This window comes from Protopterus annectens, chromosome 5.part0 (assembly GCF_019279795.1).
Source record: "Protopterus annectens isolate FY-2018-M chromosome 5.part0, PAN1.0, whole genome shotgun sequence".
Lineage (NCBI taxonomy): Eukaryota > Metazoa > Chordata > Ceratodontiformes > Protopteridae > Protopterus > Protopterus annectens.
The window spans coordinates 1,638,728,467-1,638,752,973 of NC_056735.1; the positions used below are offsets into that span (position 1 = coordinate 1,638,728,467).

At 45.9% G+C, this 24,507-nt stretch overlaps 1 protein-coding gene across 1 annotated transcript in view; it reads left to right on the forward strand.

Annotated features, from left to right (window-relative positions):
• The window catches only part of SYNJ1 (synaptojanin 1), a 2,168,218-nt gene that overhangs the window by 1,028,813 nt on the left and 1,114,898 nt on the right, over positions 1–24,507 (forward strand). The window lies entirely within an intron of this gene.

Sequence of the window (24,507 nt, forward strand, 5' to 3'; positions counted from 1 at the left end):
CACCGGCCTTGGCAAAAATTTTATCGAGCCCAGCCCATATGGACATGGAGGTGACTACCTAACCCACTTTATCGTCGATTCCTCCTTTGACTCACCTAAGTTCGGAGCCAGAGTGCATGGAAGTCATTGTGGTGGAACCGTTGGTTCCAAAAACTACTGGTCTCTCTGTTCCGACATCCACTCCGATCTCGTCGATACCACCTTCTATCGAGGGATCTGTGGGCCAACACTCCCTCGTTGGCTCCAAGGGGGAGAGCGACATCTGACCCTTGTCGGATCCTTGGCGCAGGTGAGTTTGGCTCCTACATCGGCCTTGGAGCCATCGCCCTTGGTGCGGGAGAGATCTCTCGACTCTTCGGAGCTAGGGTCTCGGGCTGGGATCATGGTGCCTTCAAGGTGATTAGGAGTGTACTGTCCTCTCAGACAGCTCCACCCTCAGCTTCAGCTACTCCTTCCCCTTCTGGACAAGTGTCTACCTTCTCACCATTCCTCCATCCAAAGCGTAAGGAATCAATGCCCCAGGATGGGTGACCCCCCCCTTCCTAAAACCTCTCCAGAGTACCCCTCTGAAGAGGTCCCTTGGAAGAGGACTTGTAAGTGGAAGCATTTAGACTCTCCTGAGTCTATCACATCAGACATGGACTTGGAGAACTCAGAAGGGTCCTCACAATCCCCCTTGGAGAATGTCTCTTTTCAGACATCCTGGAAATCCTCAAGCAGCGGGGTGGCTGGAAATCCTTTTCCCCTTCTGAAGACGAGTCTGTGTACATGGAGGCATTTGGCTCCCGACCCTCCACTTCTTGGGTGTCTCCCCCTTTTGACCAGCTATTGGGTGTGGTCAGTTGAAAGGCATGGAGCTCTCCAGAATCTATGGAATCTGTTCCGAGAAGGCCCAATAAGTTCATCACAGCACCAGAGGACAAACTCTTCCTGAACAAGGGTGTTCCAGTTGATGCTATGGTGGTTGTGGCAGCCACTAAGAAGGAATTAGCAGAAACGTCTTCTTCTGTCCATTCGCCGAACAAGGAATCCCATACGATGAACAGATACGGGAAGCATGTCTTTTCCTCAGCGGCCTTTACATGTAGGTCACTGAATTATTTGCCCCATTTCATTTGCCTACAGAGTGATCTCCTCAAAGAGCTGGGAGATACTCTCCAAGATCCTACAGCTGCGGGAGCTTCAGACAAGGCTGCTTCCCAGCTCGCGACCTTAACTTCTGTAGTCAACTCTTCCGTGCGGCTTATCTCTTACGCAGCTGATAGAGCAAGTAGGGCAGCAGGCACTGGAATTGCCTTACAGAGACATTCCTGGATGATACGCATTTGCAAGTTTGCAGAGCCCTTCAAGTCCTCCTTTATCAATGCCCCATTTGATGGCTCGTCATTGTTCAGGCCCAGTGTAAAAGACATTCTTACCAGGTGCGAGCAAGAAGGCAAAAGTCTCTCTGCCGTGGGAATATGTTTCTCCGCGCCAAAAGGCAGGAAAATGTGGTTCCAGAAATCCCAGGGAGTTTCATCTGTTGCATGTGGTGTTTTTTTTCCCCCAGGGGAAGAGGGGGAAACTATAATGGGAGATGCCGTCCTCGAGGCAGAGGGGGTCTGCAGAACCAGGGCGACAGAGATACGTTATCTGGTAGGGCCTTGCAGCGCTTCTGAAAGGAGGCCCGCCTGTCCACCTCTGGAGGCAGTCGGGGGCAGATTGTCACTGTACACACAAGCCTGGCAAAGTATCACAAATGACACATGGGTACAGTCGATAATATCCAGGGGATACACCACTCCATTCTCCCAGTCACCCATCCCCAGAAAGCAAAAGTCAATCCCAGATGTTCCACCCCATCTACAGGATCAAACAAACCTTGACGTTCAAAGGTTGCTAGAAAAACGAGTCATCCAAAAAGTCCCTGCACACCAAATCGGATCCAGAACTTACTCAAGTTTCTTTTTAGTTCCAAAGAAAACAGGGGACTGGAGGCCCATTTTCCATCTCAGCAGACTGAACAAGTGTGTCAAATAAACAAAGTTCCAGATGGTGATACTGCAGTCCATACTCCCTTTTCTGGGAAAGGACAACTGGATGTGCTCTGTCGACCTCCAGGATACATACTACCATATCAAGATGGACAGGCAATCCAGGATGTATCTACGCTTCCGTCTGGGAGCCAGTCATTACCAGTTTAGAGCTCTGCCGTTTGGCCTCACTACAGCCCCCAGAGTGTGCATCAAATGTATGACAGTAGTTACGGCTCATCTGAGGCATCTAGGAATTCCGGGTGTTTTCATATCTAGACGATTGGCTCCTTACCGCCACCACCAAGTATCGGCTAACCAGGGCAAGGGACACCACAATTTATCTCTGCTCATAGCTAGGCATCACTATAAACTACAAAAAGTCTGACTTGTTGCCCTCTCAATGTATTACATTTATAGGAGCAGACGTAGATACAAAAGATGTGATAGCAAAATTGCCTCAAGAGAGAGCATCAGTCATACGTCATCAGGTTTCAAATTTGATCACGAGGAAAAAGATACAAGCAAGGTTTGTTCTCAGTACTGGGATCCATGGCGGCAGCAATAACATTGGTTCCCTTGGCACGCTTGAATATGAGGATATTACGGTGGCTTCTCTTTGCTCAGTGGTCCATGCCAATACCACATGAAATTCTCATCATGGATACCTGCAAGAAGGATCTACAATGGTGGTTTCAGTCTACACAGGTAGCGATAGGCCGACCGTTTGTCTTTCCCAACCTATAGCCATAGTGACCACGAATGCTTCCTAGATCGGGTGGGTGGGGCATTATCTGGGGCAGACTGTTCAAGCAACTTGGCAACAACATGAATACCACTTGCACATTAACGTCCTATAGATGAGAGCAGTGATTTTGGCATTGGAAGCACTCCAGGACACTCTCCCTACTGAGACAATTGCAATTCAAACAGACAACATGTCTGTAGTGTGGTACATCAACAAACAGGGTGGAACCAGATCTTACCCCTTGTGTCGAGGAGCTCTAAGAGTATGGGAATGGGCAATCTCTTTGCAACGCTTTCTGACTGCAACACACATCCCGGGGAAATCCAGTGTGATAGCAGACAAGCTAAGCATGGCAGTTCTGATGCCACACGAGTGGTCCCTGAAGCAGGAAATTGCGAACCTAATTTTCCGCAAGTGGGGCCAGCCTTGCTGTGACCTTTTTGCCATGTCCATCAATACCAAATGCAGCAGCTATTTCGCCCTAGTCCTCCCTCTTGCACAGTCACCCAGGGATGCACTTGTTCACAATTGGCCCCCCCAGGACTTCTTTATGCTTTTCCCCTCATTTTCACTAATACTCAAAGTTCTTCAGAAAGCAAAATCATAGGGTTGCAAACTAATCCTCATCTCCCCTTACTGGCCTCATCAGATATGGATGTTCTTCGTGTTTCACTGTTGCAGTCATTACACTTGGGTTATCCTGCTGACAGGCTACCCTCAGTCGGCCTGAATTCCTAAGTCTAGGTCCGGCGTCGGTTGCTGTCACCTCTTCCCTGAAGTCAGTGCACCAGGTGTATAAAAGATGCAGCCGATGCCATTTTCTTCAGTCTTTCTTGCCACACGGTGACCGAAGCATAAGCAGTTCGCAAGTGCCAGTCGGCCGACTCCTGAGATTTTCGTGTTCGAATTTCAGATCCGAAGTCTTCATTAAAAGCTAAGTACCCCGTTGGTGAAACTTTTTTTCTTGCTCCAGACCGATGTCAGAAAAAGTTAATAATTGTATTTCTTGTGGGAAGCAAATACCTCCTAAGGACTTTCATTCTTACTGTATTCCTTGCCTAGGCCCTGACCACAACGTTGCTAGTTGTCGGTTTTGTGCTAGATTTAACCAACGCACTATTAAGCGTTGGTATGATTTTGCATTACACTATTTTGTCAGAAGATTTAATTATACAATGTCATCGGATAGCCATCCGACTACCGGAATTCACAAGAAACGCAAAGAAAAAGAAAAGGACAGGCTGGTTCTCAGTGAGGCGCCTTCGCAGCCCCTGACGCCCGCTACTTTAGACTCGCAGGCCGCTACCGACTCCCACGTGGAGTCGACTAGGCCACTGGAAGCTCAAGGTATTGGACCTTCGGAGAATATTCCCTCAGATGGGTCCAGAGCCGCTGAGCAAGCATTGGCTTCTGAGGGTGTTTTCAAACCTACTCAATTATACATTAAAATGACTTCAGCTTCAAAGGCAAAGACTAAAGAACCTTTAAAGGCAAAGAAACAAGTACAACAGCCTCATGAACAGGCCTCCATGCCCAAAAAAACAGATGCTTAAAATAGCCGGAGACTTAATTACTTTGATCAGGGGTTCCCATCCCCCACCTGATAAAAGACTTAGGCAAGAGGCAGAATATGAATCTTCAGATCAGGTTTCCAATTCATCTGATTCTTCTTCTGATCAGGAATGCTCTCTTCCTCCCTATGAGGATTCTGATGCTGAAGAATCTATCCCTTCAGCCTCTCCTCCTGAGGATTACTCTTTTGGGGAAACCTTGCATACCATGAGGGAGCATTTCCACTGGGAAAGCCAAGATTTTTCAGAATCTAAGAAAAAGCTTAAAGGCTTCCTTTTACTACCACAACACAGGCCCCTAGCTATTCCACCTGTGTTAGACATTGTTGATGATGTATTTTCAGAGTCCAGTCTGACCCCTGACTCCTTACCTCCAGCTCCTGTTAAGCCAGGACAGGTACTACAGGGTCCCTGACTCTCATAAATTCCTTTTCAAAAACCCTGCTGCTGACCCAGAAACTATCTTTCAGGGTCCCAAAGGGGTCAAGGCTTCCGCTGCAAAAAACCCTACCCCCTCTGACAGGGATTCTAGGGCATTGGTCAGATGGGGAAAAAAGATTTACATTTCTGCTACCTTGGTTGTAAGGGCTTTAAATTGTCAGTTTCATATGCTCAAATAGCAGCAATATATTATGTCACTGCTTAAACAGAAAATGTTGATAAATTCTGAATGTGCAGAAAACAAAGAAATGTAGGATTTATTGCATGCAGCTGAACAAGTTGGAAAGCATACTTTGCAATGTGGTTTTGATTCTTTGGAGGCCTCCTGCATAGCCATTGTTACAGGTTCTGTCATCAGGAGGCATGCTTGGTTAAAGGAACAAAATCTGCCTGATCATGTCAAAGCAAAATTATTAGATGCCCCATTGCAGCATGATACCTTGTTTGGTGTTAAAGCAGAAGAGGTGTTAAAGAAAATGGAGGACAAAGCTAAATCTATGCAAACGGTTAAGATTTCTTACAGGTACAGCCTCCAAGATTTAACAGACACTGGCCTACAAAGAATTGGTCCTTTCCAGTGTCAGATAGGCCACAAAGGGGCAGATACACACACCCAATGGGGCAGATCCCAGCCCCAAGGTTCATACAGGTCTAAACAATGGGGTGCTTCTACCTCCAAAAGTGGAGAAGACAAATCACAGCCATACAGGAAACAGTCCCAATGACTTCCCCCTGCCTGCTCCAAGCTCTTATCTTCTGGCAGCGCCTTTAGGGGGAAAACTAGCACTTTTTTCTCAAAATTGGCACATCATAACCCAGGACAAATGGGTCCTAGACATAGTGTCATAAGGCTACAAGTTTCACTTCCATACCCTGCCAAGGACAAACGGTTGGCCAAACCTGCCAAAACATCAATGGGCAGAGGCACAAAAGCAAGTTTCATCCCTGATGGACATGAGGGCCATTCAACAAGTACCAGAGCAGGAGCAGGGACAAGGATTTTATTCAAGACTGTTCTTGGTACCAAGAAAGGACAAGACCTGGAGACCAATACTGGACCTATCTATTCTAAACACTTCTGGATATACCAAAATTCAAAATGTTGACTCTACAGCATCTTCTGCCCTTGCTGGGCAAGAAGGCTTGGCTTGTGACTTTAGACCTAAAAGAGGCATACCTGCATGTCCCAATCAGACAAACATGCAGAAGATACCTCAGATTCAAAGCTGGCTCAATGCACTACCAATTCTCTGCATTGCCCTTTGGCTTATCTACTGCGCCCAGGGTCTTCACAAAGTGCCTGGCACCAGTAATTGCATTCTGCAGGCAAAGAGGAATACAAATATATCCTTACTTGGATGACTACCTCATTCAAGCAGAGAACAAGGACATTCTACTACAGCATCTGGCGTTTGTAAAGAGATTCCTAACAGGCCTAGGGTACACAGTCAACGAAAAGAAATCAAGACTAGTACCCTCTCAAGAGATAATATTCCTGGTTGCAAGCTTAAATACAACTGCCCAGATGGCTTATCTCACGCCAGACAAACAAAGGCAACTGACTATCTATTTCAACCTGTTGGCAACAAAGGCCCAGTTATCTGCAAGAAAAATTCTGCAGGCTTTGGGCTTCATGGCATCCTGCATTCTACTAATTCCATATGCGAGGCTGCATATGAGGAAACTTCAATGGTACCTAAAAAGTGTTTGGACTCAACATTGCCACAGCCTGGAAACAATAATTACCTTCATTCCCTGCCTGCAACAGGAGTTTTGATGGTGGGCGAAGGCTTGTCACCAGAACAAGGGACAGCCATTCACTTTACCCCCAGCCAGACAGACAATAAAAACAGATGCATCAGATTATGCCTGGGGGGCCCACATGCAGGAAGATGTATTCAAGGCACATGGTCCGCAAACCAAATGCATCAACATATCAATCAAAAAGAGATGCTAGCTGTTCAGAATGCCCTGACAGCCTTCAAGGACCTACTTCATCCGGGACAACTACTGATAAAGACAAACAACACCACGGTCATGTGGTATATAAACAAGCAGGGAGCCACTCATTCTTACTCCCTTTGCAGAATAGCCATGACTTTGTGGGACACACCACTGACTTACCAGGTACATCTGCAGGCACAGTTCCTGCCAGGAAAGATAAATACTCTGGCAGACGAACTAAGCAGAAACCTCATGGATCCCCACGAATGGAAATTAGATCCACAAGTCTTCAGCATGATAACAAGGAAATGGGGATGCCTGGATATAGATGTATTTGCCTCTCATCACAACTACCAACTAAAAAGATTCTGCACAAGGACTTATCACAGACAAGCATGGAAAGTGGACGCCCTATCTTTCATCTGGAAAAGCTTAGCAGTATATGCCTTTCCTCCACTGCCTCTCCTCCCCATGGTACTCCTAAAGGTCAGACAAGAGAAGCCAAAGATGATACTGATTGACCCAGACTGGCTCCGCCAGTACTGGTATCCAATCCTAAGGAACTTGTCTCAATGCCCACCTTGGACCTTGCCTCAGATACCTCATCTACTATCCTAACAAAACAATCAGATCCTGCACAGCCAACTAAAGACCTTAAATCTGGCAGCATGGCAGATAATGTAGTCATACAAAATACGCCTCTCACTAAAGCTGTAATGGATGTCATTTTGGAGGCCAGAAGGCCCAGTACCAGAAATTCTTACGCTGGAAAATGGAAGAGATTCTGTGCTTGGAACCAGGCACAAGGAATCGACACAGCTGTTCCAAATATTCCTCAGATTCTGCAATACATAACTGAGATGCTGGACAAAGGCCTTTCCTTTTCATCAGTTAAAATTCATGCCTCTTGCCATTTTGGCTCATTACAATACAGAGCCACCAATCTTTTCTCACCCCCTTGTTAGTACCTCAGAGGAGCCAAAAACTTAAGGCCTCCAAGGAGATCACCAATACCTGCATGGGACCTCAATTATGTCTTGGAAAAACTCACCCTGCCTCCTTTTGAGCCAGCCGCTACAGCTGATATAAAGTTTTTATCTTGGAAAACAGCTCTGCTCCTAGCAATAACCTCTGCAAAACGAGTCTCAGAACTACAGGCACTCATGGCTGTGGAACCTTTTATCATTTTTTTATCCAGACAGGATTTTTCTGAGGACAAACCCCACTTTTATGCCTAAGGTAGTGTCCAGTGTGGCCCTTAACTAAACTATTAATCTGCCTACTTTTTATCCAAACCCACAGAATAAGGGGGAGAGAATTCTGCATTCTTGGGACATACACAGACAGCTATGCTTCTACTTGAACAGAACCAAAGCTTTCAGAAAGACAGAGCAACTACCAATGGCATATGCTGCAGGTTCACAAGGAAAGGCTATCTCAAAGCAGACTATTTCAAAGTGGATAGGCCACTGCATTTGTTTCTGCTATTCACAACATGGCAAACCAGTGCCTAAGGGCATTAGGCCACATTCAACCAGAGCAGCAGCCACTTCAGCAGCCTTCCTCAGGGGAGTACCAACCAAAGACATTTTGGAGGCTTCTACCTGGAGTTCAGTGCATACCTTTACAAAGCACTATCATTTACCACTCTACTCTAAATCTAGTGCATGCTTTGCCACTGCAGTTCTGCAGGGACTCATAGCCGCTCCTAAGGCTATTTAGCTCCAGCCTCCTAACCATACCTTTGGGATTCAACCCAAGTGTAATGACTGCAACAATGAAACACAAAGAACATAGTACAGTTGTGTACACTTACCATAAATGTAGATGTTCGAGTGTATTCACTGTTGCAGTCCAGGTTACCAACCCACCATCCCCCATATCTTTGATGGAACTTATCTTCACTTCCCTAATCTATACCACGTATGTGGTGTATTTGCTTGTAGATGAAGGTATTATATATTTTGGTGCATGCATTTTTTATTGGCATACTTTTAGCCTACCTTTTTGGGGGCACCTGACATCTGGGGCAAGAAAAACTGAAGAAAATGGCGTTGGCTGCATCTTTTATACCCCTGGTGCACTGACGTCAGGGAAGAGGTGACAGCAACCGATTCTGGACCTAGACTTTGGAATTCAGGCCGACTCAGGGTAGCCTGCCAGCAGGATAACCCAAGTGTAATGACTGCAACAGTGAATACACTCGAACATCTACATTTATGGTAAGTGTACACAACTGTACTTTCCCCTTCCTATGGCCCCATCTCCCAGGAGGAGCCTTGGATTCTGGACCCAGATCCAGATCTCCAGATCCATCAATCAGGGATGTTCCACACTTCTATTCTGACCCTCAAGCTGACAGCTTGGTTTCTCCACTTCCTGTCTTAGCCAGACGTCCTGACATTTCCCCAGCAGTACATCACATTTTTCACAAAAATCTACAAGAAAACTTTATGCTAGCAAATGGAAGAGGTTCTCTTGTTGGGCTATCAAAAATCACATTAATCCCTTTACAGCACCCATTTCGAAGATCCTGGATTTTCTGGCTGAAAATTTTAACCAAGGGGCAGCTGCAGCCACTATCAGAGTTCAGCTGGCTGCCATTTTCAATTATCATGTTGCTGAAATGGGCTCCAATGTCATGTCTCACAGGTTATGCAAAGCCTTCCTACAAGGTACTATCCTCCTAAGACCCCCCAATAAGAGAACCACCTCCTCCTTGGGATCTAAATTTAGTACTAACTGCTCTGATTCTCCCCCCTTTTGAGCCAGCTGCTACTTGTCCTCTGAAATTCTTGACTTGGAAAACAATCTTCTTAACTGCCATTACCTCAGCTAGGAGGGTATCAGAATTGCAAGCTCTCTGCATTCGTTCCCCTTGTTTAATTTTTCACAAAGACAGGGTTTCTCTCAGGACCAATCCCTCCTTTCTACCAAAAGTATGCTCTGAGTCAAATTTAAATCAGTCTATAGAACTCCCTATATTCTTCCCTAATCATGGCAACAAGGCAAAATATAAACTTCGCCAACAGGATGTTCATAGGCAGTTATGTTTTTACTTGCACAGGGCAAGAGAATTCAGAAAATCTGACCAGATGTTTATTTCCTTTGCAGAAAACTGAAAGGTAACTTCAGTCTCAAAAGTAACCTTATCAAAATGGCTTACGGACACAATCACTTATGTCTATAGTTCACAGCGCAAACAACTACCAGGAAATATTCAAGGACACTCAACTAGAGCATTGTCTACCTCTACTGCTTTCCAAGCCAGACTACCCTTAGACTCAATTTGTGCAGCAGCTACTTGGGTTAATCCTCATACCTTCATCACTCATTACAAGGTAGATGTGGCCTCCCGGAACAGGGCTTCCTTTGGTTCTAATGTTTTGAGGAGTTTATGCCATTGAGCCACCCGAGAAAAAAGGTGCTGGGGATGCTGTCCCAATCAGCAAGAATGAAGGCAAGATAGGGACAGCATAACATAAAAAAGTTATGTACTCACAATAATGTTCCATCTTTGTTGTCCTTGATCTCACCTTCTTTCTTGCATCCCACCACCGTTTTCCCTTCCTGAGGGATCGAGAGGAATTATCTGGTATTTGGCTATATGTGCTGTGATTCCCTTCCTGCCTCATAATTTGCATAGGCTGGGAGTCCATTACTGTTGTCTGGGTGGTCTAGATGAGTATGTGTGTGTATATGTATATATATCTATATCTATACATATATATATATATATATGTGTGTGTGTGTGTGTGTGTGTGTGTATATATATATATATATATATATATATATATATATATATACACTTATATGAATATATGTATATATATACACACACATGTTTCATGTATGTTTGGTCTAGTGTTAGAGATCTGCTAACTCTCACTAGGCATGTTGGGATAAGATCTAGCCTTGAGCCAGTGGAGGCTTTTGAGCTTTAGAATGTAGCTGAGTCAGTGCCAAGTATCTGCTCCGAACCCAACCAACCAGCAAGAAAGAAGGCGAGATCAAGGACAACAAACATGGAACATTATGGTGAGTACATAACTTCTTTTTATACTGGCAGTCAGTTCATACATCTTACACAGAAGTGTATTGTGGAATTTCCTTTCTTTGCTGACTGCACTACTAAGAATATAGTTTACTATGCTTTTTGTATACACTGTGGTGTTTACTGTATTGGGAAAATGTATCATTCTTTTAGAGAACGTGTACTTGAGCATTTAAGGGATATTAGGTCAAGAAAGAAACAAGTGCCTTAGCTAAGCATGTGGAGTCCAATAACGCACAGCATCAGTTTAAATTCTTTGTATTACAAATTGTAGAAGAAAGGTTAAGAGGAGGGAATATCAGGACTAGGACAGAAGCTTGTGAGCAGAAATGGAGACTGTCCTCCTGGCATCAGTGATATGGTCTCACTCAAACCATTCTTAAGACAGAGACCATTGAAACATTGAATAAAAGATTGTGTTACAGCTATGCTTTTATGATTGTATGTTTTAGTATGTGTTTTCCTATGTTAAGATTTCTTTACTGGCACTTTAATATCATATGTTTCTGTGCTTAATTGAGCACTGATTATTATTGATTAGTTTGAATATAAATAGCCTGATGTTTTTAATGGTGATGTCCGATGAAGCAGTGTTGAACCGTGAAAGCGCTTACCACAGTAAAACATTTTTTATTTTTATTTCAGTTGGTTTTAGTTTGAGCATTGCAATGTATTCCGTTTTCTTCTGCCTGCAGTAACACTACGTTGGTGTGCTTTTTGGATATAGTTATTTAGTTCAGTGGAGTTCCCTATCCTGGTTCTTGTTGTTTTTATTTTTCCTGTTGATATTGTAAACCTGTCCAGCAAACCAGTCCACTCAGTGGAAGCACATCCACAGAAGTTATAATTGGACCAAACATAGTGTCCTTTTTGATCCCTTAGAAGGTAAGCAGTGGATGAGTTATCCATAAAGAGTAGTCTGAGTAGGTAATGTTGTAAAGTCATAGCCTGTACTACATGTTAATATGTTTAGCATGGCTAGCATTTTCGCATCTCACATGGTAGGTCATCCGTGCTTTAATCCATCTTATCATTTTTCCATATCCTTTTGCCCAGTCCAGAGAAAAGGAAGACAGTGTTCGTTCAAGCAAGCATGCGCAAAAGGTAGAGTCTTTCCCCATTTTAGAATATCACTTCGTAGCAGAATGCACACATCCACAATCACAGAAGAACACGCACATACATGTGAAGAGTTGACCATCAGCAGTCAGACCTCCATTATGTGTTTGGAATGTTGGATGAAACTGAAGACCCCAATAGAAATCCACTTGAGCATGGAGACAAAATGCAGACTTCACACAAAAAACACCTGAGTCAAGAATAATTAAAATGAATCTTTACTACCAGAAGCATTCTCTGCCAAATCATTTTAAGCAGAAGTATAGATAGAAAGATGCTTAAGAAATGGTGCATATATTAAAGATTTGGAAAACTGAAATAATTGCTGCATGATGGAATTTAAAAACATATCTGAAGTAGTTTACTTCATTTGATCTTCAACCGCTGGGTTTCGGATCCAGATCGGATCCGACACAGCTGCATTTTCCAGCTATGGATCCGAACTCCAGATTCCTCCCCTTACCCATAATGCCCCGTCTCCCTTCTGATCTCGTTTGCCGCCATAGTGGTTACAAGCGTGGTTTCTGAGCTCCAGCTAATGGGTCACGTAAGTGGACTAAATTCTGTTTTTTTTTCCTCTCTGACTTCTTCTGTTTTTTTCCTTACATCTTTTACTTTCACTCACGTTGGCGTCGGATATTTAAAAAAAAACTTTCTTCTCCTCTCCTTTCCTATCTGAAGAGCGAGTATGTGTGCCTTTTGGGCCTGTGTTGGGTATGGCGGAAGCCCCTAAGGCAGGGTTTAGGAAATGCACAGAGTGTGGCTAAAAGCTATTCCCGGCGGATGGCCACACTCTGTGCGTGGTTTGCCTTGGTGCAGATCACCTCAAGTCCCCCTGTCCTATTTGCACTGGTTTCAACGTTTCAACCTCAGGGCACTTAAGGACAGGTGGGACAAACTGATCCTTAAGAGATTGCTCCCCTCTTCAGGGACTACCATCCCCTCTTCTTCAGCAGGGATAGGAGCAGCTGCTCCTTCTACTTTCTCTTCCTCAGCCTCTGGGACTCAACCTCCTGCCAAGATGTCTGGTGAAGGGGTCAAGGCCAAGAAAGACCATTCCAGCAAGCTGTGCCCTGACCACTCATTGGTGGTGGGTCTGCCACCAAAAATTAGGCCTGCGACTAGACCTAGATCTCCTTGCTTACGCTCCCCCCAGGTTCTCCCCTGAGCCTGAGGAGACTTGTAGCCAGTCCCCAGTTAGGACTTCTCCCCACCGGCTCTCCTGACCAGTTTTGGTGGTGTCCTCTCACTCCACCTGAAGTTTCAGCAAAGCGGAGATGGACAAGATGATGTGGAGATTTATCCGCACCCAGATACAGATGGGGGTCTTGCCGGTGCCCTCTACCTCTGGAGGGGGCTCCTTGCAGCCTTTGTTTCGACCAAATAACTCCTCCTCCTTTCTGACTGGTGGTTTTGGAGATGTCCTTCAAGGATGCATCTGCAGTCCTTACAAATGGGTTGTCCTGTCGTCAGGCAGCCCCTCGGTCGGCCGGATTCCAAAGTCTGGGTCCGGCTTCGGCTGGTGTCGCACTTCACCCGACGTCATAGCTGCAGTTTTTCGGGTATAAAGGCATCAGCCGACGCCATTTTCCTCAGTCTTTCTTGCCGCGTGGCGCCCGAAGCAGAAGCTGTTCGCAAGTGCCGATCGGTCAGATCCAGAGATTACTACTACCGAATATTACTTCGAAGACTTCTAAAAAGCTAAGTACCCCATTGGGGACTCTTTCTTGCCTCAGCCGATGTCAGAGAAAGTGAATAACTGTTTATCTTGTGGGAAACAAATACCTCATAAAGATTTCCACTCCTACTGCATACATTGTTTAGGCCCAGACCACGACTTAGCAGCTTGTGTAGCCTGTGCTTCTTTTAACCGACGGACGCTTAGATGTCGGTCGGAGTTTGCTGAACAGATTTTCCGCTCTGATTTTGCCTATATTATGCCGTTGGATCCTCCGACTACGCAAATTACCAAAAAACGCAAAGAAAAGGACCGACACTCGCGGTCCGCGGTTTCGGCCGAAACCTCGATTAAGCAAACCGCGAGTGTCTCGGTTTCGGCCGAAACCGAGCAAGCGGTTCTTTCTTCAGCCGAAACCATGCCTTCTACCGAGGCCTCCTCTAACCTGGTAGAATCGGCTTCTGAAATCCAACCTTCTGTTGTGGTTTCTCAGGAATTATCCGACACTATTCCCCTGGATATTTCAACCCCTGGACGTGGAGCTGCTAGGCCTCCTGCAGCCATGTCTATTAAGGCCTTTGCCAGGGCTAAAGCAGCCAAAGCTTCAAAAATGGTGCCTGCCAAACCCCCCTCTCACAGGCCCAGCACCAGCTCCCATATGCTTTCTTTGGCTGAGGATCTCATTTCTTTAATTCGTGGATCCCAGCCTCATGCAGATAGGGCCTCTCTCCCTCCTCCCGAAAAGAGGCCTAGAGCAGAGCCCCCTGAGCCAGTATCCACAGATGATTCCTCTGATGACTCAGAACATACAGACCCTCCTGAGTCTCCTTATTCTCCTTACGAAGACTCTGATGCTGAAGAGTCCATCCCTTCAGCCTCTCCACCTGAGGAATTTTCCTTTGTGGAAACCTTGCATGCTATCAGGGAACAATTTCAGTGGCAGGGCCAAGATTTCTCAGACTCCAGAAAAAGGCTTAGAACCTTTCTACATTTGCCACAACATAGGCCTTTAGCTATACCTCCAGTTCTTTCTGTTGTAGATGATGCATTTAATGATGCTTGCACTGCTCCTGATTTATTACCTCTGGCTCCTGCTAAGCCCGATAGGTTCTACAGGGTCCCGGACACACATCACCATTTATACAAGGCTCCTTTTGCAGATCCAGAGACTATCTCCCAGGGTCCTAAAGCTGTAGCAGCTACTTCTACTAAAAACCCCCTCCCCTCTGAAAGGGAATCCAGGTCCTTGGAGCGATGGGGTAAAAAAGTTTACACCTCTGCTACTTTGTCAGCTAGGGCTTTGAACTGCCAATTTCATATGATTCAATATCAAGAGTTTATGCTTGACCAGTTAACTAAAAAGCTATCCTCTGAAGAATCTTTAGATAAAAAGTATGTTCAAGAAATGGTACATGACATACAGCAGGTTAGTAACCATTCTTTAAAATGTGGCTATGATGCACTGGAGGCTTCCTTTAGATCAGCCATGACTGGCACAGTTATCAGGAGACATGCATGGTTGAAAGAACAGGCATTACCAGACCATGTCAAATCAAAGCTTTTGGATGCACCCATGGACAAGGTCAATTTATTTGGTTCCCCTGCACAGCAGGTACTAAAAAAGATGGAAGAGAAGGCAAAATCTGTACAAACAGTGAAAGATTTCTTACAGGTTCAACCTCCAAGGTTTAGCAGGAACTGGCCCTCCAAGAATTGGTCCTTTCCAGACTCCTCTAAGACACCAAGAGGCAGGAACAGGCGTTCTAGAGGCAGAAACCAATCCAGGGGTGCCTACAGGGGACGCCAGTGGCAAGGTAACAACCAGCGTGGCACGGATGCAGCCACCACCACTACAACAACTCAATCACAGTGACTTGGCGGTGGCACCGCCTACCAGGGAACAACTAGAAGCACCCTTAGGCGGAAAGCTAACCTTATTTTCAAAGAACTGGCATTGCATCACAAGGGAAAAATGGATTTTGCAAACTATAGACCACGGTTACAGGTTCCATTTCCATACTCTACCAGGAAAGAGAGGAATGCCAAACCTACCACCTACTCAAAGGGCAGAAGCTCTAAAGCAAATATCTCAACTATTAAGAATGAGAGCTGTGGAAAAGGTACCATCTATGGAGCAAGGAAAAGGATTTTACTCCAGACTCTTCCTGGTACCAAGAAAAGAAAACAAATGGAGGCCTATTCTAGACCTGTCCGCTTTAAACACATTCCTCATTGTTCCAAAATTCAAAATGCTGACCCTACAGCAGCTTCTTCCCATGCTGGGCAAGGAGTCTTGGCTGGTAACTCTAGATCTCAAGGAGGCATACCTGCACGTCCCCATATGACCAATTTGCAGAAGATACCTCAGATTTCTTGCAGGATCAGAGCATTATCAATTCTCAGCATTGCCCTTTGGCTTATCTACTGCGCCCAGAGTGTTCACGAAATGCCTGGCATCAGTAATTGCTCATTGCAGACTTCAGGGATCCAAATTTATCCCTACCTGGACGACTGCCTGATACAAGCGGACAACAAAAGCAAGCTAACAGAAGAGTCATTTACCTGCTGCAAGCCCTGGGATATACAGTCAATATAAAAATGTCAAGGCTGATTCCATCCCAAAGAATAACCTTTCTGGGTGCAGAGCTGGACACATCAAAACAAATGGCATTCCTAACTGCAGAAAACAAAGAGCAACTACCTCTCTACTTCTTGGCATTAACAAAGCAGAACCATCTAACTGCAAGAAAAGTACTACAAGCCCTAGGCTTCATGGCATCCTGCATAATTCTGGTCCCTCATGCCAGACTGCATATGAGAAAGCTACAGTGGTACCTAAAGAATTTGTGGTCCCAACACAAGCACAGCCTAGAAACCAAAATTCCAATAATCCCATGCCTGAAGCAAGAGTTCCTATGGTGGGCTCAGGCCTGTCAATCAAACACAGGATTGCCCTTCTGCAACAGTCAACCAAGCCAAATCATCACGACAGATGCCTCAGACCTCGGTTGGGGGGCACACATGCTGGGCAAGTGCATACAAGGCCTATGGACTCAAGACCAGCTGCACCTGCACATAAATCTAATGGAAATGCTGGCAGTAAAATTGGCAATCCAGTCATTCAGACCTTTTCTCCAAGAAGGACAGTTGATGATAAGGACAGACAACACCACAGTTATGTGGTACATCAACAAACAGGGAGGCGCACATTCATATCCTCTATGCCGGCTGGCACTGGACCTATGGGATGTGGCTCTGAGCTACAACATTCAGTTACAAGCAATTTTTGTACCAGGGAAGGAAAACATTCTAGCAGACATATTAAGCAGAACTACCACAGATGCCCACGAATGGATGCTGCATCCGGACATCTTCAAAGCTATCACAAGACAATGGGGTTTACCACAAATAGACTTGTTTGCATCCCCACTCAATCACCAGCTGAAGAAATTCTGCACAAGGACGTACCACCCACTTGCTTGGAAGGTGGACTCCCTATCTTTCAGTTGGAAAAACCTGACAGCATACGCATTCCCACCACTTCCTTTGATGCACAAGGTGCTTCTGAAGATCAAAGAGGAACGTCCGAGGATCATTCTGATAGCTCCAGACTGGCCAAGACAACATTGGTACCCATTGCTGAGGAGCATGTCTCAGGAACAAATATGGGCACTACCCCTGATCCCATTACTGTTAACACAGAACAACTACAACATCCTGCATCCAAACCTCAAAACTCTGCAGCTAACTGCCTGGAACATTACATAAGAGCAATTAACCCAAATTTATCCCAAAGGGTTAAAGACATAATCCTGGAGGCTCGTAGACCTTCAACACGAAAGAATTATGCAGCAAAATGGAAAAGATTTCTCATTTGGAGTACTGCAAAGGGGAAAGATGTGACACTGGTGAACATAGCCAACATCCATTCAGGCCTGTCCTATTCTTCCATAAAGATACATGCATCAGCTATTTCAGCAGAATACAGCTTGGATCCTCCTGTCTTCTCTCATCCTCTGCTCAGACAGTTTCTGAGAGGAATTAAAAATGTAAAACCTCCCAGGAAACCTCCATTGCCAGCATGGGACTTGAACTTTGTGTTAGAAAAATTGACACTTCCTCCTTTCGAACCAGCAGCAACAGCAGAATTACAATACTTATCCTGGAAGACTGCTTTCCTGCTGGCAATAACTTCAGCAAGAAGGGTCTCTGAACTACAGGCATTAATGGCAGTGCAACCCTTCCTGATCTTCCATCAAGATAGAGTGTCCATGAGAACAAATCCTACATTTATGCCTAAGGTGGTATTCAGAGGCTCTTTAAATCAGGCTATCCACCTACCTACATTCTTCCCCAACCCACAGAACAGGGGAGAAAGACTCTTGCATACCTTGGACGTACATAGACAATTACGCTACTACCTGGACAGGACCAAATCCAATAGAAAAACTGACCAGCTTCTGGTAGCATATGCAACAGGAAAGGAAGGAAAACCAATTTCAAAACAGACAATATCCAAATGGATAGGAAATTGCATTAGATTTTGTTACTCCGACCATGGAAAGAAAACTCCAGAGAACATCAGGCCTCACTCCACAAGGGCTACAGCCACTACCACAGCTTTCTTACGAGGAGTGGCTACCAAGGACATTATAGAGGCTGCTACTTGGACCTCCGTGCATACATTTGCCAAGCATTACAATTTACCTTTATACTCTAGATCCCGAGCAGGTTTTGCCACTGCTGTTTTGCAAGGGATCCTAACTACACCATAATCTCTACTCTTTTCCTCCTCCCTAGTTTAGCTATGGTATTCTACCCATTTGTAAGGACTGCAGATGCATCCTTGAAGGACATAGTACAGTTTTGTACCTACCATAAATGTAGATGTCCAATAGGAATGCATCTGCAGTCAGGATTACCCACCCACCTTCCCCTCTGAGGTACTCCTAGGGTATTTGCCATCCTTCAGCTAGCTTGTGGGGGATCTATTATGGTGTATTTGTTTGTATATATGTACATACATGCTTATTTTATGTGTTTGCTCTCTAATATTTGGAAACTTTGGCATTTATCCAAATTTAGCCATCCAAGAGGGCACCTGGCATCTGGGGCAAGAAACACTGAGGAAAATGGCGTCGGCTGATGCCTTTATACCCGAAAAACTGCAGCTATGACGTCGGGTGAAGTGCGACACCAGCCGAAGCCGGACCCAGACTTTGGAATACGGCCGACCGAGGGGCTGCCTGACGACAGGACAACCCATTTGTAAGGACTGCAAATGCATTCCTATCGGACATCTACATTTTTGGTAGGTACAAAACTGTACTTTCTTTGATCTGAGGACTATCTGAGTTGAGGGGTCGGCGCTGATGATACCATATACCTCGATGCCGGCCATTGCCTTGAGCTTACCAGATCCGATGGTATCAAAGCAAGGCTCATGGAGCCGTAGCCTTGGGGTCGGATCCGAGGGGTGCTGTCTGCTCAGAGGCTCTGTCGGGTCAGAGGGGGACAGGCCCCGCCAGTACGTCCCAAGAGGTTCCCTACACCTCTGCATTCGACGTGGTGGAGAGGGTTCTCTTGGTATCGAGGCCTCTGACCATTTTGTCCTCAGACTCTGTCCCGACCCCCTTGGCTCTGAATGCGGTTCCGACCGTCTTGTCATCTCAGGGATGGCCCGTGGTTGCTATGTCCCAGGGAGTTCCAGTGGAACATCAAAAGGTTTGTGAGTCATCCCCCTGAGGAGGTACCCCACAGACATAAGTGTAAGAGGAGGCACTTGGACTCTCAACCAGAGTCTGTCATAGAAGACACGGACTTGGATAAAGGGGAAGGTTCCCCAAGGTCACCCCCGCGGATGCCTCCTTTGGAGACATCACAGAGCTCCTTCTCCAGAGGGGAATGGTCAGCCCTCAAACTGACCTCAAACAAGTCCGTGTTCCTGGAGGCATTCAGGTCGGGCCCATCTACCTCTTGGGTGTCCCCTCCAGCTGATCTGCTCATGAAGTTGATAACATTCAGAGCATGGAAGAAGTCAGACACTGTAGAGCCCATCCCTAAGCGCCCAACAAAGTATTGAGTCCCCTTCAGACAGGATGCATTGGAACAAAGGGTCCCCGGTAGATGGGATGATGGTGTCGGCTGCCACCAAGAAGGAGCTCGCTCAGGAGAGCTCCACAGTTCATTCCCCTGATCGAGAATCAAGAGCGATGGACTGTTTTGGGAAGCGAGTATCTTCTTCTTCTTTTGGCTTTTTCCCAGTTAGGGGTTGCCACAATGGATCACCTGTCCGCTCATGATTGGCAGTGGAATTTTACAGTGTCGAGTTGCCAGCCCGGCGCCCAACCTTCCACAGAAGGCACACACACACACGCACTCATGCCTAGGGCCAATTTAGAGTGTCCAATCCACCTACAGCATGTCTTTGGGATGTGGGAGGACACCGGAGCACCCGGAGGAAACCCACTCAATCACAGGGAGGTCATGCAGACTCCATACAGAAGGCACCCCAGCCGAGGATCGAACCGGAGAACCTCTTGCTGTGAGGCAGCAACGCTAACTGCTGCACCACTGTGGCCTCCCTTTGGAAAGTGAGTATATGCTTCAGCTATCTTCTCGGTGAGGGTGCTGAACTATATGACACATGTCATTAGACTTCAGAGAGATCTAGTGAAGGAAATCACGGAGTGTTCCCCAGAGTCCATGTCAGAGGAGGCCAAAAAGACCTTCTCTGCCCGAATGGCCACTCTAAAAGCGGTTGCCAACACGTCCATGTGACTGCTGTCTCATGCTACGTAGAGGGCTGCAAGGGCAGCCGTAACAGGCGTTGCTATCAGGCATCACACCTGGCTCCAACTGTGTCAAATTTTGGAGCCCTTCAAGGCGTCTTTCATTAACGCCCCCTATGATGGTTCTTCCCTCTTCAGGAAGTCAGTGAAAGAGACTCTGGTCTAGAGCGAGAAGGATGAGAAGACACTGTCTGCCATTGGGATCCTCTTCTCCTCTCCTCAAAGATCCATTTCCAGGAATCAACGAGGAACGAAGAAGATGTGGTTCCGGAAGTCTCAGGTGTTTTCCTGGGACGCTCAGGATTCTCCATCCCCCAGAGGCAGAGGAGGTCAGAACAGACGCCGTCGAGAGACAGAGGTGGTCCTAGGAATTTTGGGTCCCGAGAACCCTTTTTGGAGGGACCTGGGCAGCAGCCCTGAGGGGGTCGCCTGACTGCTCATCTCTGAAGGCAGGTGGGGGTCACCTGTTGCTACACCTGAAGGTATAGGAGTCCATTATGAAAGATCGCTGGGTGTGTGAATCATATTCAGAGGATATTTCTTTCCATTCAAGAAACATCCCCATCCAAACAAACTCCTCTCAGATGTCCCACCCATGCAACAGTAGGAAGCAGTGCTAGAAATAGGAAAGCTGCTGAAGAACTGACTCATCCAACCAGTCCCCCAAGACCAGTCTGGACTTGACGTTTACTCCAAGTTTTTTTTAGTGCCAAAGAAAACAGGGGACCTCAGACCTATCTTGGATATGTCCACATTGAACCTATCAGTAACCAAGACAAAATTTCGGATGGTCACGCTTCAATCTATCCTGCCCTTTCTGCAGGCCACAGACTGGATGTGTTTGATCGATCTCCAGGATGCATACCACCATGTCAAAATGGACAGGTGCTCCCGGTGGTTTTTTCGCTTTCGGCTGGGACTCGATCACTACCAGTTCAGAGCTCTTCCCTTGGTCTCACCACAGCCCCCGGGGTGTTTACTAAAGTGATGGTAGTTGTAGCGGCTCACCTGAGGCTCCAGAGTATTCAGTTATTTCCATACCTGATGATTGGCTCTTTGCTGCCCTCTCAGAGCATCTACTATGTCAGGCCAGGGATTACTTCATCTAATTAGCAAACAATCTGGGTATTGCCATCAATCTGAATAAATCTTCTCTAGAGTCGGTCCAGATTCTGGACTTTATTGGGGCACATTTGGACACTCTTCAAATGAAGGTTTTTCTCACCCCGGACAGGATACGCCCTTTAAGATTGTATGTCTTACAAATTCTTTATGCTCAAGTCCCCACAGCCTCAGCAGTTCTCAGGGCATTAGGTTCCATGGTGGCCACAATCAACCTTCTGCCATTGGCTCGGCTTCATATGAGAGTTCTTCAGTGTACACTTGCAGTGGTCCCTGTTAGACCTTCCTCTCACCTTTCTAGTGAGAATCTCGAGGGCATGCAGGGACTCCATTCATTGGTGGATTTAATCTCCGGATATCCTCAAGTGACGTTCCTTTCACCCTGTTTTTCCCCAATCCACGATGACCATGGACACCTCCCAGCTAGGGTGGGGGGGCACTGCTCGGGAAGGACGGTCCAAGGCACATGGTCCCCCTTCCAGACAGAGTTGCATATCGACGTTCTAGAGATGAGGGTGGTTCTTGGGCGTTGCAAGCACTTCATGCCCATCTTCCTCTAGGGACGATTGCCATTCAGACAATATGTCAGTAGTCTGGTACATCAACAAACAAGGGGGAACCAGATCTTATCCCCTCTGTCGAGAAGTCATGAGAGTGTGGGAATAGGCAATCTCCTCCAGCCGTTTTCTAGTAGTGATGCACATTCTGGGGCGGTCCAACATTCTAGGGGACAGGCTCAGGTCATCGATCTGATGCCTTACGAGTGGTCTCTGAATCCTTCAGTAGCAGAAGAGATCTTTCTAAAGTGGGGTCAGCCTTGCTGTGATCTCTTCACATCTCCTTCCAATGTGAAATGCAGGAAATTTTTTGCTCTGAACGAAGCCCCCAGAGATGCACTGGTTCATGCTTGGCCTCCCAGTCTCCTCTATGCTTATTCTGCACTTCCGTTTATATTCAAGTTTCTTCAGAAAGCTCGAAGGCTGGGGGCATGGTTATCCTCATTGCCCCATTCTGGCCTCGCCAGGTGGTTCCTTTCACTGTGGTCTCAGCTAGTTGTTCCTCCATGGACATTGGATCCAGTTCCGGATCTTCTTTCTCATCTCTCAGGGATCCCTCACCCAGATCTGGATAGTCTGAAGTTCACGGCTTTGCTGCTCCAGTTCCCATGATTATCAGGACTCCCGGATTGTCATCCCCTGTAAAGTCCATTTTGGTGGTGGTTCACAAATCCTCCACCAGAAAGATGTATCGTAGTAAATGGAGACTTTTTCCATATGGGCCACTCAGTGGGTTTTGGATCCTTTCACGGCTCCTCTTTCTGCAATCTTAGATTTTTTGGCCAGCATCTTCCATCAGGGTGCTAGTTCTTACACAATGAAGGTGCAACTGGCAGCTATCTCTAATTTCCATGTGGGGGTGAATATGTCTTGCCTGGCTTCTTCCAAACTTTGTAAAACCTTCCTTAAGGGGACCTTTCTACTTAGACCTCCAATTAAGGATCCTACGCCTCCATGGGATCTTACCTTAGTGTTACAGGCATTGATTTCTGCACCCTTCGAACCTGCAGCTCCTGTTGATCTACAGTTTTTGACATGGAAAACTGCTTTTTTAGTGGCGATTACCTTAGCCAGAAGAGTATCAGAGCTTCAAGCTCTTTCTATTAAGGTGCCTTACATGATCTTTCACAAGGATAGAGTGTTGTTGCATACTAATCCATCCTTTCTTCCTAAAGTGGCCTTGGAAGCCAGTATTAACCAGATGATAAATTTACCAGTTTTCTTCCCCAAATTCTAGAACAAAGGGGAATACAAGTTGCATCCTGCTTGATGTTCATAAGACAACTGAGATTTTATTTACATAGAACAAAGCCCTTTCGCAAATCTGACCAGTTATTTGTGTGTTATGCTAAACCTTTTTTAGGCAAGCCAGTTTCCAAGGTAACAATTGCTTGCTGGATTTCCTTGTGCATTGCTCAAGCCTATGAGGTGAAAGGTAGGTCCCTGCCAGGACAAGTGAAGGCACACTTCACCAGATCTATGGCTACATCAGCTGCCTTTTGGTCTAGGGTGTCTCTGGATGATATCTGCTCGGCAGCTACTTGGTCCTCATCTCATACCTTCATTTGTCATTACAAGTTGGATATTGTGTCTCGGAATAGAGCATCCTTTGGCTCTGCGGTGCTTTGGAATATCCTTCCATGAGGGCCACCCAGGACTTTATGGTAACTAGGGACTTTGTCCCACAGGTTGAAGATCAAGTAAAGTAAACTACTTCAGATAAAGAAGTTATGTGCTCACCATAACGTTCCATCTGAGAAGTTGTACTTCATTTGTCTTCAACCCCCCCCCCCTTCCCCCTTCCCCCTGACCTTATCATGGATGCAGGCTGTGTTTAGCTTTGTATAAAGTGCATCGCCCTTGACTCTGTCCAGAACTGGGAGTGTCATGGAGATTCCTGTTATGATAAAGCGATATTGGGTTGGGTATATGATACCTTTTAGGCAGCAAACTCGATCTGAAGGGAGAAGGGAGATGGGGGCATTATGAGTAAGGGGAGGAGTCTGGAGCTCAGATCCATATATGGAAAATGCAGCCGTGTCGGATCCGATGTGGATCCAAAACCCACAGGTTGAAAACAAATGAAGTACAACTACTCAGATGGAATGTTATGGTGAGTACATAACTTCTTTTTTTTTATTGGCAGTAGTCATATAAGTCAAAAGTTTACAGTTGTCAGGTAGAAGGTGAAGTTCTTTTTAGACAACTGTTTTGTTTCATGATGTGTTCTGAGTCTCTTAGAAATCAAAATGCAAGTCATATGTTCATTTTTCAGTGAGTTGTTGATGCTTGCTTGTTGTACTCACAGCTGTAGATCTTGAAAGATGCAGCAACATTTCAGTGATTGACTGGAATCCTAGCCTATTAAGGAGAAGTTTTGACTGTAGAACTTTTTATGTAATGCTAGTTTACACAGAAGAGATAAAATGCAAGACAGCTAAGGGGAAACAGATACTGCTTCTATACAAAT